Here is a 12967-nt window from a genome sequence, read left to right on the forward strand (position 1 = left end):
CAAGTGCAAGCGTCTGTGCTGCATCCTCACATGGTGGAAGGCAAGAAGGCAAGACGGGGTGGAACTTGCCCTTTTATAAGGCACCAGTTCCACCCATGAAGGTAGAGCCCTATGGCCTAACCATCTCTAAAGGGTCTTATCTCTTTATACTCCTACAATAAGAATTAAATTTCAGCATGAGTTGTGGAAGGGACAAACATTAAAATGACAGCAATAAGGGAGAGGACCCCTCTCAAGGAGATGAGGGAAACATTTACTATTCACGTTTTCAACTCTACCTGGCCAGGAGATTCCAACACTGCAGCTTCTGGTGACTAAAGAGCAACCTAATAGAGAAACTACCAAGGAAAGCTAAGTGATTTCCAAAGAAGTTCTCTCAAGGTGACTGATGTGGTTCTAAAATATCTCAGCTTTTGCAGCTTTTAAAATATGACTTGTCAATTTCCCAGGCGTGGTCTGACTCTTGGGGCCAGAGTTGCATTGATGGCACTTGAGAGACTAACATATAATCCAGAGCTCCAAATGTACACTGTGAAATAAAACTGCCAAAGTGAGCTAGAAATGTTCTTTCTGCCTTCTCTCTTTGTATAAAAGCCACATGAAAAGAGGGTTTATAGTTGGAAGCTGTTTGGTGATCATGGAATGAAAGTGTGGGTGTGGAGGAGAAAAAATGATCTGCAAGGCTAATGTCACTGAGCAATAGTAATCTGGCTCACCTGTCTTGACTGGGACATGCCTGCCAAGCATTCTGGTTGGGTTCCATAGAAGCACATGGCCTCTGAGACAAGGATTCACGTGAAAGTGATTTTTCAGAATGTATTACCAGGAAAAACTGGTTAAGTGATTGGGGAGTGGAACAGGAATGGGAAGTGAGGTAAACAAGGCTGAATTACCAGGTGAAGTCCCCAGGAAGGTGAGTTTGGCTCAACCTCACAGGAGAGCTTTGGAGGTAGAGCAGTTCCCACATCAAACTGTCCCATTAGGGGTAAAAGAACTGGAGTACTTATACTCCAGCACACAGAGCCACTGGATAAGAGTCACCCATGTGTGCAGAAAGCAGACTCTGGCAACCTTCACCCAAGTCGGCACTGGCCCAGGCACAGGACTCAAAGAGGTACAGGTGCTGGCTGTTGGAAGTGAAAGCATACTGGAAAACCAAGTATACACAATGGCATGAATCCGCGGGATGCGCACTGACCTGTGGGGATGCACCTTGATGTGGTTGGCTGCCTCCCTGCTGGAAGGCCCCTGCATCCTCCCCCAGACTGTTGTCGATGCCCTGTCACAAGCCTTGTCTCAACCAACCTCCCATCTTGAGCACCCCCTAAAGGCCATTCCCTTCCTTAGCTTTGTCCTGGTCTCTGAACTTTGGCATTCATAGTCTATATCCACCCTTTTATCAAATATAACTTAGGATGACTTTGTTTACATATGGTTGAGCTTGGATTTTGCATGTCCACATACCCTTATTTTGTACTCCCAGTAAAACCTTAATATTACCCCAGGTACTTATAGCTTACATTGCATAAAGAAAGAAGAAAGTAGGAAGAAAGGAAATCAGGAATTACACAGTTAACAAAGGCTGTGTAGTTAGCCACCCCCTCCCCATGTGAGGCCTGAATTACGTGATTGAGGGTGATCAGTCATTTAAATTAAGAAGCTACAATGTTTCATGTAGCTTTCTTGTAGAATAGCTACAGACTCTAAATATTTCATTTTTGACATAGATAGACTAGGAGAGGAAATTATCTCCAGGAAAAATGCCATGCATGACCAGGGTTAATGATATGGAACACACCCCACAAAGATGCTTTGCCTTTGGGTACCAGGACTTCAAATCCTACACAATGAAGGTAGGCAAATTTCTTCTTCCATCAGCCCCAGATGGAGAGCCCAACTTTATGGATAATATTTTATCCCCCTCCTTTCTCTCTCCTAACACACACATTTCCACCCTGTAGCCCACCCCACCCTACCCTGTCTCACTCTTTAATCCTATTTCTATGTAGGATTCTGTTATTTGCATTCCAGAGAAATTTTTTTCCTAACAAGTATAAAGTGAAGAAGCTATTCTTTATGATGAAAGGATACAAATCTTTCTCAACCTAGATGTTTCTAATACTCTTCAGTGAGGGTCTAAAGTGGGAAATGATTTAAATTAGTCTTCAGTGAATTTCTCCCCAGCTTTCTCAACCCAAAGGACAGAGCAGCAACTTAGCTGGTTCTCACAAGATCCAATGTTTGTTTGTTTCGGGTCAAAAATGAAACCAAGAGAGAAAAGAAACAGTGCAGTTAGCAAAAAAAAAAAAAAAAAAGCAGGGATTCTTAATCTTGAGGGTGCGTGAAAATACTGTCGGAAGAGGAGGCATTTCGATCTGCAGCCCTGCCGTGCTGGGTTTCTGAGCTCTGCTGCTCTCTTTCTCCGGGTAACAGGAGACTTGAAGACATCGCCCAGAAGGTAGAGCTTCAAATCCTGTTCTAGGGCCCAGGAGCAGAGGTACGGACCCAACTCCTGAGTTAATTCACTGTATAACATATGGTATTAAAAACTTTTACTAAAATCTTTTTCCTAAGCTTTGTGGTCAATGCCCGGGCTAATTTGGGAATCGGGACTAACCAATTGATCCCATTGGTGAGCAGAGAAACTCAAGAGTTCAAGGCAAGGCCTCAAGTCCAGCAAAGTGTAATACCCTTGAAACCCCAAATCCTGGTGGGCACTGGTGCGTCCCACTCAAGGGTCCAGATGCTCATTTTTGCATGGATACACTGTTGAGGATTTTTCTGCCTGGGATGCCTTCCCCCTCCTCCTCACAGCCCACTTTTTTCTCCACACATCATCTCTGAGTCTATAATTCCTATAAAATTTTAATATCCAGCTTAAATGTTCATCTCTCCGTAATTCCCCTGTCTGAACCCTTTTTGTCCTTGGTCCCAAAATAACTTGAAATGATTTTCTTCTATTTTCTTCTATGGAAATTGTGGGTTTTTTTCCCTTTATGTAAGTGCCTTGACTCAATGTGATTTATTACTTCAGCATCTATGTAGTAGCTTTCTATGCTGTGTGTTCTTCTTCTATAAATGGGGGATGATAACAACAGTACCTGCCTCAGTGAGTTGCAGTGATGTTTAAATGAGTTAACAACATAAATGGCAACAGAACCAGATACATAGTAAATGTCCAAAAAAGTTAGCAATGATGATGATAATGTATATTGTTATAATAACCCCATATACCATTGGTAAATATTTTGGAATGAAAGAATAGGTAAAAATAATTATCAATTACTTTGAAGCATGGGTGACTTCAACACCCAGGCCCAAGTTACAGACTCCCCTGAGGATTGCTTCATCATCACTGGGCTCACCTAGAGTCTGGGTGTCTCTGTTGTTAGGTTCATACAAGATCTCCAGGTCTTGCATGCTTGTTAGATAAAACCCCACATAGGGTTAAACAGAAGACCCAAAGACAGGGAACTCTTCTCAGAAGGAAAGAAAATTGCCATTAGTTTTATTGCTGTGGTTTCTGCTGCTGTGGATGTTTTTAAAATTATCTAATTTTGAGAGCCTGGGAAATGACAAAGAGCCCGGCTGTCCAATTATAACACTGGTTGTGTAAACACAGGAGACTTGGAGTCTCTTAAAATTTGTGTAAAGAAGGGCTGATCATAATTACAATACATCACCACTGATGTGTTTTGTTTGCATGGTATCATTCGGTTCTAGTGATTTTTTCCTGCGTTATTCTAGGTGACATGCTATCTCTCCATCAAAACAGGGAAGTGAAGTCTTGGAGGGAATATAGTAATCTGCATTTCTCTTGGATCCGTTCTTTCATAGGACTTCACAGACCACTGGATCTCACGCTTTGGTGAGAGCGTCTCATGAGGACTTTGCTATCAAAGCAGATTTTAGAACCCATCCACAGGCATTCAGACTCAGTGTCTCTGCCCCGAAATAGGCATTTTAAACAAAATCCTTAGGTTTTTCTAAGGCAGGCGTCTTCTGGTCCTCGTATTTCAAAACATTGCTTTTTATGGACACATAGGAATACACAGATGCATACATGCAGTTTAACTGGAAAAATATTAAGTTTAACTGTCATTTATACATTCATTACAACATATTTCATTCACCAAATATTACCAAAACTTAGGATGTGCAATAAAGATTCAGAATAAAAAAAAGTCCCTCCCATCATGGAGCTTAAATTCTTACTGGTTAGAAACAATTCATCAACAAATAAATGCACATCCACTTATACATGTGCATGTATGTTTATTATATATGTAATATGACATCATATACACTAAAGGTTATATATGTGTAGTATGGCATTCTATATAGTATATACTACATAGACAATATATACATATACTATATACTATATTTACTATATATAGTATATATAGGCTATATAATATATACTATATAGTATATGCTATATATACCCTATATTACATGTAGTGTATATACTATATTAATACTATAACATAACAAATATAATACTGTTTTATAGTATATTTATATATTATATATAGTATATTATAGGTACTAGTATAGTACATTATATTAGTATGATATATAGTATATTATGTTAATACAGTAAATTATATATAACATAGTATAGAATACTATAATACTATATATAGAATACTATATATACTACATAGAATACTATAAGATAATACTATATATTATAATGTAGTATGCTATATATACTATACTATATATAATATTATATATACTACTATATATAGTATATACAGTATATATATTGTATGCATACTATATATACAGCATATATAACATAGTATATATTATAGAGTGTATATATACAGCATACACAATATGTATATATGTATAGTATATATGTTGTTTATACTACATATAGTTATTATTGTTGTATTAATACATTATATTAGACTTTACATAATGTCTATATTTGTGTCTATATACATGTATAAGTCCATATATAGGCATTATATAAATATAGTATGACATTATATATTCCATATGTGAAGTATGACAGTTGATGATAATTTCTTTAAAGGAAAAAAAGCAAGTCATAGGAGATAGAGGGATCATTTAGGTAGAGTGACAAGGAGACCTTTCTGAAAAGAGGCGTTTGAGCAGATTTCCAAAAGAATGAGTGAACAGACCCCAGAGCTGTTGAGAACAGAGCCCTGCAGGCAGTGGTAAAGCAGGTGTCATGCCCTGAGGGGGCACTTTCTTCAAGTGATGATGGAAATCAAGGAGGCCAGCCTGGTTGTGGCGGCAGAAGCAGGTGGGAAAGGAATGGAGGTGAGTCAGAGAGGGGACAGGGACCAGCTCATGATGGGCCTTGCAGATGACAGAAAGGACTTTGGCATTACTCAGAGCAAGGCGGGAAGCCACAGATTGCCCTGAGCAAGGAAAACTGTGACAAGACGTGTTGGAAAGGATCACTCAGGCTGCTGTGAGGACAACACAGACGAATGCCAAGAAGCTGATGGCAAGGCCCCAGTGCTCAGGAAAAGCCAAGCAAAAGCTGCAAGGCATCCTGGTCTCATCAGAAATAAGTCAAGGAGAGAAAATGCAATCCCCGTGAAATGAGCTTCAGAAACACACATCAGAGGCTATTGAGAATTCATGACATCAAAAGCAATTTTTAAAATTCAGCATAGTTTTTTTAATCCAAAAAATATATATCAACACTCCCCCATGCCAACACTCCCTTTGAGTGAGGCAGATTCCTCAGGATTCATGTGGCAGCCACACATGAGCATATGAAGGGACAGAGAAGCCACCAGCTGGTTCTGCCTAACATTCAGCTTCTTCTGCATGAGGCTAGCTTTGTTTTGGCCAAGAAGTGTCCAATGGGACATAAAATCTGAGTAGAAATGTGTCCCAGAATCTTCTGTATTTCCTTCTCCTCTGCCTTTGCCTTGCTTTCTTCTTTTTCCTCTCCTTATGCCTCTCCTTCTCTTCCTTCTCCTCAGAAAATCATTATTTTGAAAAAAAAAAAGTGCACACTTTTTTGAGGAATCTAAGCAATGCAAAAGTACAAAAAAAGAAAGTTTTTTTGTTTGTTTTTTTAGAAAGCTTCCTCGTAGAAACAATCATCAGTAGCATTGAGCAAACTGATAGGAGATTGTAAAAAGTTTGTGGCTGAAAACAAAACAAATGCATTACCTTGTGGTTCTGTAGGCCACAAGTCTGATGTGGGTCTCATTGGATTAAAATCTAGGTATCTGCAGGGCTATCTTCCTTTCTGGAGACTCTAGGGGTAAATAGGTTTCCTTGCATTTTCTAGCTTCTAGAAGCCTCCTTTATTCCTTGGCTTGTAGCCTCTTCTCAATGCCAGGAACGGAGCATCTCCCTGACCTACTTCCACAGATCTATCTGTTTCTCTGAGCATACCCAAGGAAAGGTTCCCCACTTAAGAGAACACCTTTGATTACATTGGGCACACACAGGTAATCCAGGATCATCTTCCCATCCCAAGGTCCTTAACTTTAATCACCTCCACAAAGTCCCATTTGCCAAGTAAAATAACATATGCACAGGTTCTGGGGATTAGCATATGGACATCTTGGGGGAGGTCATTATTCTGCCTACCAGATTGATAGACCAAATGCTTTCATAAAAATGCAATACACTATTCTTGTTATTTTAAAAAAGTGTTCAGTTTTACCTAAATCAACAGATTTCAGAATTAATTATTGCAGAGACATCCTTCAGTCCTGCTGTGTGTGTTAAATGGCAGATGTAATTACAGAAAGCTAAGAGTCTTAGACCAAGGGTGAAAAATCTGCATAGCAATGAAACAAGATATTATGCAAAACTTATGTAGTGTTAAAATAAGCATAATGGGATGTCCTTTTGTGAAATGTCAGCTAATTTCTTTAAACAGATACTTCCTTTTTCTCTGGGCCTCATCATCTCCCCAACCACCACCACCAAAAAAAAAAAAAAAAAAAAAAAATAGTGTAAGCTAATCTAGTTTTAGCTTTTAGCTTTTGAGTTTCCAAAGTTTAGGCCCAATGGGAATGGAAAGAAGTCAAAACATATACAACATTGAGCAACAGCCAACTCCTCCTGCCCTTTAAGCTTCTCACTCCTTGCTGCCATGATGAGAGGAAGCCCTATCAGCCACATGCCAAGATCCACTAGAAGAGAATCAAAGGCCTTATTAGCCAAGCCCCAGTTGAGCTCCCAACCAGCATTTAGCCAGGCTAGTGAGGACACTTGGAAACTTCCAGACATCCCAATGCTCCAGCCAACATCACATGAAACAGAAGAGCTATGTGGTGGACCTACAAAATCGTAAGAAGAGATATATCACTAATGATTCATGCCATTGGGTTTGGATGTAGTTTTTTAATGCAGCAAATAAATAAATAAAACTGTGTAAAGATGCTGGTGAAAACCAAGCCTTTGATGAACGCAAAGGAACAACCTAGGAGCTCAGGTCCAGCTTGATAGATGATGGAGACCACCTCACATCTGCTCACACCATGATAACTGTGCAGGTCATCCGGGGGGTTACTAGAAAACCAACAAGGATTTTGTGGGGACACAAAAGACAGTAACTGTGAAATTCAGCCTGCAGACGTCTCTTCAAAAGGAAGCAGAAGATTGGGGGCACCATTGCCTCCAAGGCTGTGTGCATTGACACCAAAGACAGTTCCCTCTCTGACTAGCTGGCTTTTTAAAATGACCTCTGATTGTTATGCATAAGCTTTTGGGTAATGCTATCATGGATAGTACCTGGAACCTGATGGACGTGACATTTTGGCCTTCTCTCCTGATGGTTCTGTAGCCTTTCTTAGACTTCTCCAGGGAAGAGCTTGAAGATCCCCCAGAGTGATAAGAAAGTCACATTTTTAAGTTCACTTATATTAACAGTTCAGCCACAGTTAGCTACTGAAGTTCAAATTTCTGTGACCACTTTGGAAAAAAACAAGATCCTAAGAGGATGGCAGAGAGAAGATCCAACGCCTCTATCAAAGTAGCAAGCGTGGCCAACCGGGCAAGTACAGAGGACATCACAAAGAATCTTGGAACAACAGGTTGGCTCAAAAATGGCAGAAGATCAAGGAAGAATTAAACCCATCTGCACTGCCCAGATGGTCTCTGAGTTCTCCACACATCTGTACCAGCCCCTCCCGCCACGTGGAGTCCTGGCAGGCTGTGAGCTCTCCTCTCACACAATTGGCTCTAACATCCTTCAGTGAAGTGGCAGCAACTCCCTCAGGCCCCCAGCCTCTCGCAGGGCCTCCAGCACTGCCTGTCCCTGTGAGTCCCTTAATCTCTTATTGCAGAATGTGGCCTTTCAGCCCACGATACCAATTCTTGACAAGAGCAATACTTGAGGGGGCTTTGAATTTTCCTCACTCAGGAATTTAACTCTTTTTTGAATGTAATCTTAGACAAAGTCATTTACTGCTGAGAGCCACAGGACACAATGGGACCAGGTGTAGGAATGGTGACTTTCCACAGGGCTCCTTGAGGAAGCACCTGCCAGCTCAGATGATCAGAGGCAGCTTCTGCTTTGTCTCTGAAGGACGATGGGGTTAAGGCTCTCAGCATTAACCTTCAACAGAGCCACATTGTGCCTGATAGGTGCGGATCTATCTTCAAAGGAGAGAACCCAAAGGGCCACTGTGGTTTTCACGGGAGAAAGCTGCAAGATTTGTGGCTTGCCATGCTAACATGCAGAATCTGGCTTCCCAGAGCATCCTTGTCTGATCTCAGCCTTAACATCCTTGGACCCTTTCCACTACAACCCTAGACTAGATCCTGGGAATATTCCCAGGATGATGTGGCTCTGTATTGGATCACAGCCTACTTCCAGAGAGTTCTGGGGGCTGAGGGGGTTGTGGAGTGAGTAAGGCCAGATCCCCTCAGCACTTTGCTCACCAGCACAGCTCAGCTTTCAGGAAGAGACATGGTCCTGTCCCTGAACAAGGCAAAGCTGTAACCATTAGGTGAATGACCACATGTAGATGAAAACTATTAAGATTTTATGCAGCTAAAAATCTGACCCAGGACCTGTGTGAAAAGGAAAAACTGTTTCAACGCTGGCTTTTTTTCTTTCTGCTAGAGTTTACTGCCTCATAAAATGGCATTTTCCCTGGATAACAGTTGAATTGGAGTCACTTGTAGGAAATTTAAATTCTAATTGTGATAATTAGGTTGTAAAATAAGCATAGCAACATTAACTTATCCATTATATTTTGTTTTCAATTTTTAAATGGTTACAAAATTAGCCTTAAAAAACTGTTATTTTCAATTCTGGGGGTACATGTGCCGGTTTGTTATCTGGGTATATTGCATGTTGCTGAGGTTTGGGGTGTGTGTGATCCTGTCACCTAGGAAGTGAGCATAATATTCAATAGTTTTTTTTCTTTGTTTTTTGTTTTTGTTTTGTTTTGTTTTTTGATGGAGTCTTGCTCTAGTCGCCCAGGCTGGAGTGCAGTGGCATGATCTCAGCTCACTGCAACCTCTGCCTCCTGGGTTGAAGCTATTCTCCTGCGTCAGCCTCCCGAGTAGCTTGGATTACAGGAGCCTGCCACCATGCCCAGCTAATTTTTAATTTTTTAGTAGAGACAGGGTTTCATCATGTTGGCCAGGCTGGTCTCGAAGTCCTAACTTCAGGTGATCCACTCTCCTTGGCCTCCCAAAGTTCTGGGATTACAGGCATGAGACACCACACCTGGCCAATAGTTTTTCAGTGCTTGCCTCCGTCCTTCCTTCCCCCATTTTGGAGTCCCCAGTGTCTATTGTTGCCATCTTTATGTTCACGTGTATCCAATGGTTAGCTCCCACTTAAAAATGAGAACATTTGGGTTTCTGTTCCTGCATTAATTCACTTAGGATAATGGCCGCCACTGCATCCACACTGTGGCAAAGGACATGATTTTGTTCTTTTTTATGGCTGTGCAGTATTCCATGGTGTATTTGAACCACACTTTCTTCATCCAGTCCACTGCTGATGGGCACCTGGGTTGATTCCATGTCTTTGTAAAAATAGACTTTTTTTTTCTAAAAAGAGGCAAAATTGGTGGGCAATTCTCAGTGAAATTGTGAAATAAATGGACACTGTATTGACACTGACCAAAAGTAAAATCTACTGATGGGATGTGCTAGATGAGGGAGTCCTAGGGGAAGGCACAATGGCCCGAGGACATGAGGAGAGTGGAGTGGTATGCAGCGAATTCTCTTGTGCTGGAGGACAGGGAGCAACCCTCTTGCCGACCTCACCTGGAAGTCTCAGGAATTTTCCATCCCCAGGTCCCCAGGCAATACTGGGAGGCCTGCGAAAACTTCCAGGTTGGAGCAGAGGGCAGGGCCAGCCACACGTGGGGTGGGTTATGAGAGGAGAGAGAAAGGGAGAAAGGTGAGTACAGCCATCATAATGATGCAGGTGCCTCCAGCCAGATCATGGTTCTCACGGGCAGCCGGTCTCAGCCTAGCTGACGTCGACCCAGAATCCCACGCTCTCGGCTTCCACCCAGCCACTGTTAGGCACAAACAGGGCACCCCAAAGCTCTGCATGTCTCTGAAAAGAACCCCATTCCCTGCCCCCAGCCCTGAAGCTTCGCAAGCACTGACCGTGTTGAGGCCATTGGAGGCATCTCCTTGTGCCCTTTCTCCCATGTGACTCTTATCCACAGGAAGGCCTAGACTCCATGTCACCCCAACATGTGAAGCCCCTCTGCTACCCTGACCCCACCTCCCATCACCCTCGACTTTTGAAACACTGCCACCACACCCTTTGGGATCACGGTCAGTTTTAGGTAAAATCCTTGTATCCTCAGCCACCTCTCTGATGGGTCCCTTTACTGTTTTGCTGCTCTGAGGCCTCTGCCTCTTATGGCCCCTCGAAGGGGCAGCTGTTTCCTCTCCACATCCCACATTGGTTTTGGGTGTGCCCCTCACAGTGACTAAAGACCGTGTTTCCTCTTCCCTCTACAGTCCTCACATTCTCAGACTACCACCCACCACCCGTCATTGCTACGTCCCTTTATGCATCACTGAGTTGAGCTCCTCTCATCTCTCAATAAGGTTAGCACCTCTTCCTTGACACAGTCTGTTCAGTGCCATCCTCATGAGGCTCCTTGGTGAGTCAGTGGCCACAAATGCCCCCTCCAATCCCCTGGCCTCCCTTCCCTACCTTCCTCTCCTCCAGTAACCAGTTCTTCACCTCCTGCAGCCTCTCCTTCCACCATGCTCTGCCCTGTGTCCAGGGCCACCACCCCTCCACGATCCCAATTGCAAACTCTCTACCCTCTCACCATCTCTTCCTTTGTTCCAACACTCTTAGTTGACCATCCCAGATTCAAGACTTCTTTGATGCTCTTTTGACTTTTTGTTTTCCACTTGGCTTCAAGGGCCCTGCGCTCTTGGGTAGAATTTGGACAGATCTAGATACCTGGGGAAAGTTTTAAAGTTGTGTATGTGGGAAGATCGGTGGGGAAGTGGGGGTGATTGGAGAGAGTGAAGATGGAGCAAAGAGCTCACAGAAAGGGTCAGAGAAACATGTGCTCAGTTTGCCATGAGATTGAGGTCCGCCTACCTGAAATTAAGAGAAAACAATCTGATAAGCTTGAAAAAGCCCAATGTAATCAGATTAAATGTAGGGACCTGTGCAAGATCCAATTCAACAATAAAGCGTTCCCTGACTATTCTAGTATCTGGGGCATTTTTTATCCACTCAACCTCTTTCATTTATTAATCATCTAATGTGTTTCAGATGCTGTGCTGGGGCCTGGGCAAAGCCAGGCAAGAAGTGGTTCCTGCTATCAGGCTGACTAACATCTATCAGAAAGAACAGATCACGGTACTCTACATGATCATAGAGTTATATGTGGGGTCGTGAAATAAAAGTGATCATCTAAATCAGACAGGGAGGTCAGGAACGTGTCCTGAAGAGAGGCTCTGGCTGAGTTCTGGGGGAAAATAAGAGTGTAGTGGACAGACCAGACTCAGAATGCTGGCCATTATCACCCCTCCCTCTAAGGCAAGCTTCCTCTCACCCATGGCCCTGTTGGCATGAAGATTGCATTGCAGCACCCAAGCCCCCAGCCCATCTCCAATTTGCAGCAGCCACAGGAGGGCAGCACCCATCACTAAAGCCTGGTTCTGAAAACAGACAAGCCGACTGCATGGTGGTTCCAAAGAGTTTAAATAAATCAGCAGAGAGAGATGGAGCACCCATCACTAAAGCCTGGTTCAGAAAACGAACAAGACTACTGTATGGTGGTTCCAAAGAGTTTAAATAAAGCAACAGAGAGAGATTGAGTCAATGGAGGGGTCAGAAGCTCGGAAGCGCTATGAGATAGAGGCTGGGCAGTAATGAGCCATGACTCTGAAGAGCTACCGTGGTGATGAAACAGAAATGCAACAGCAGACGGAGCCAGTAGGAAGAGAGAAGGGAATGGAGAGGCCACACAGAGAATCACCATTGCCACCAGGGAGGTCCTGGGCCCAGGGGAGACATGGAAGGGAGGAGGACCTGGTGTGGTCACTACACCTTTTAATGCCAGCTTCAGTCCCCAAGTGTCATCTCTCTCTCTCTCTCACACACACACAGACACACACACAGTCACACACATTTTTCTAAGTCATAAAACGACCCAGAAAATATACTTCCAAGTATATAACCAAAGAAAAATTTCACATATATGTACAAGGAAACAAGTATAATGATGTTCATTGGAAAAAATGTAAATATTCAGCAGAGAAATCAGTAATTAATTGTGATATAGGTATGTGTTGGGCTACAATTTAGAAGTAGAGTGAACCAGTATTCTAGATAGATGGATAGACAGACATATAAATATGTGACATATATACACACACAGACACATCATATACGTTGTATACACATATACATGGACAAGGATAAATCTTAAAATGATAAAATTTAAAATGGCATTTAATATGTACATAATACCATTTATATACATTGAAAACAATAGTA

The 12967-nt window shown here is 42.4% G+C and overlaps 1 protein-coding gene and 1 long non-coding RNA gene across 3 annotated transcripts in view; one reads left to right on the forward strand and one right to left on the reverse strand.

The window, feature by feature from the left end:
* The window catches only part of LOC101140681 (uncharacterized), an 80395-nt gene that overhangs the window by 31441 nt on the left and 35987 nt on the right, over window positions 1-12967 (forward strand). For both annotated transcript variants that reach the window (XR_008668776.1, XR_002007473.3), the window contains exon 2: window positions 11738-11824. This is a non-coding gene — a long non-coding RNA (uncharacterized lncRNA). The remainder of the gene's footprint in view (window positions 1-11737; window positions 11825-12967) is intronic.
* LOC109028431 (uncharacterized) overlaps window positions 1-12967 on the reverse strand; it is a 98228-nt gene that overhangs the window by 6830 nt on the left and 78431 nt on the right. The gene's annotated exons all lie outside the window — the stretch shown is intronic.

This window comes from Gorilla gorilla, chromosome 8, assembly GCF_029281585.2.
Source record: "Gorilla gorilla gorilla isolate KB3781 chromosome 8, NHGRI_mGorGor1-v2.1_pri, whole genome shotgun sequence".
Classification (NCBI taxonomy): Eukaryota; Metazoa; Chordata; class Mammalia; order Primates; family Hominidae; genus Gorilla; species Gorilla gorilla.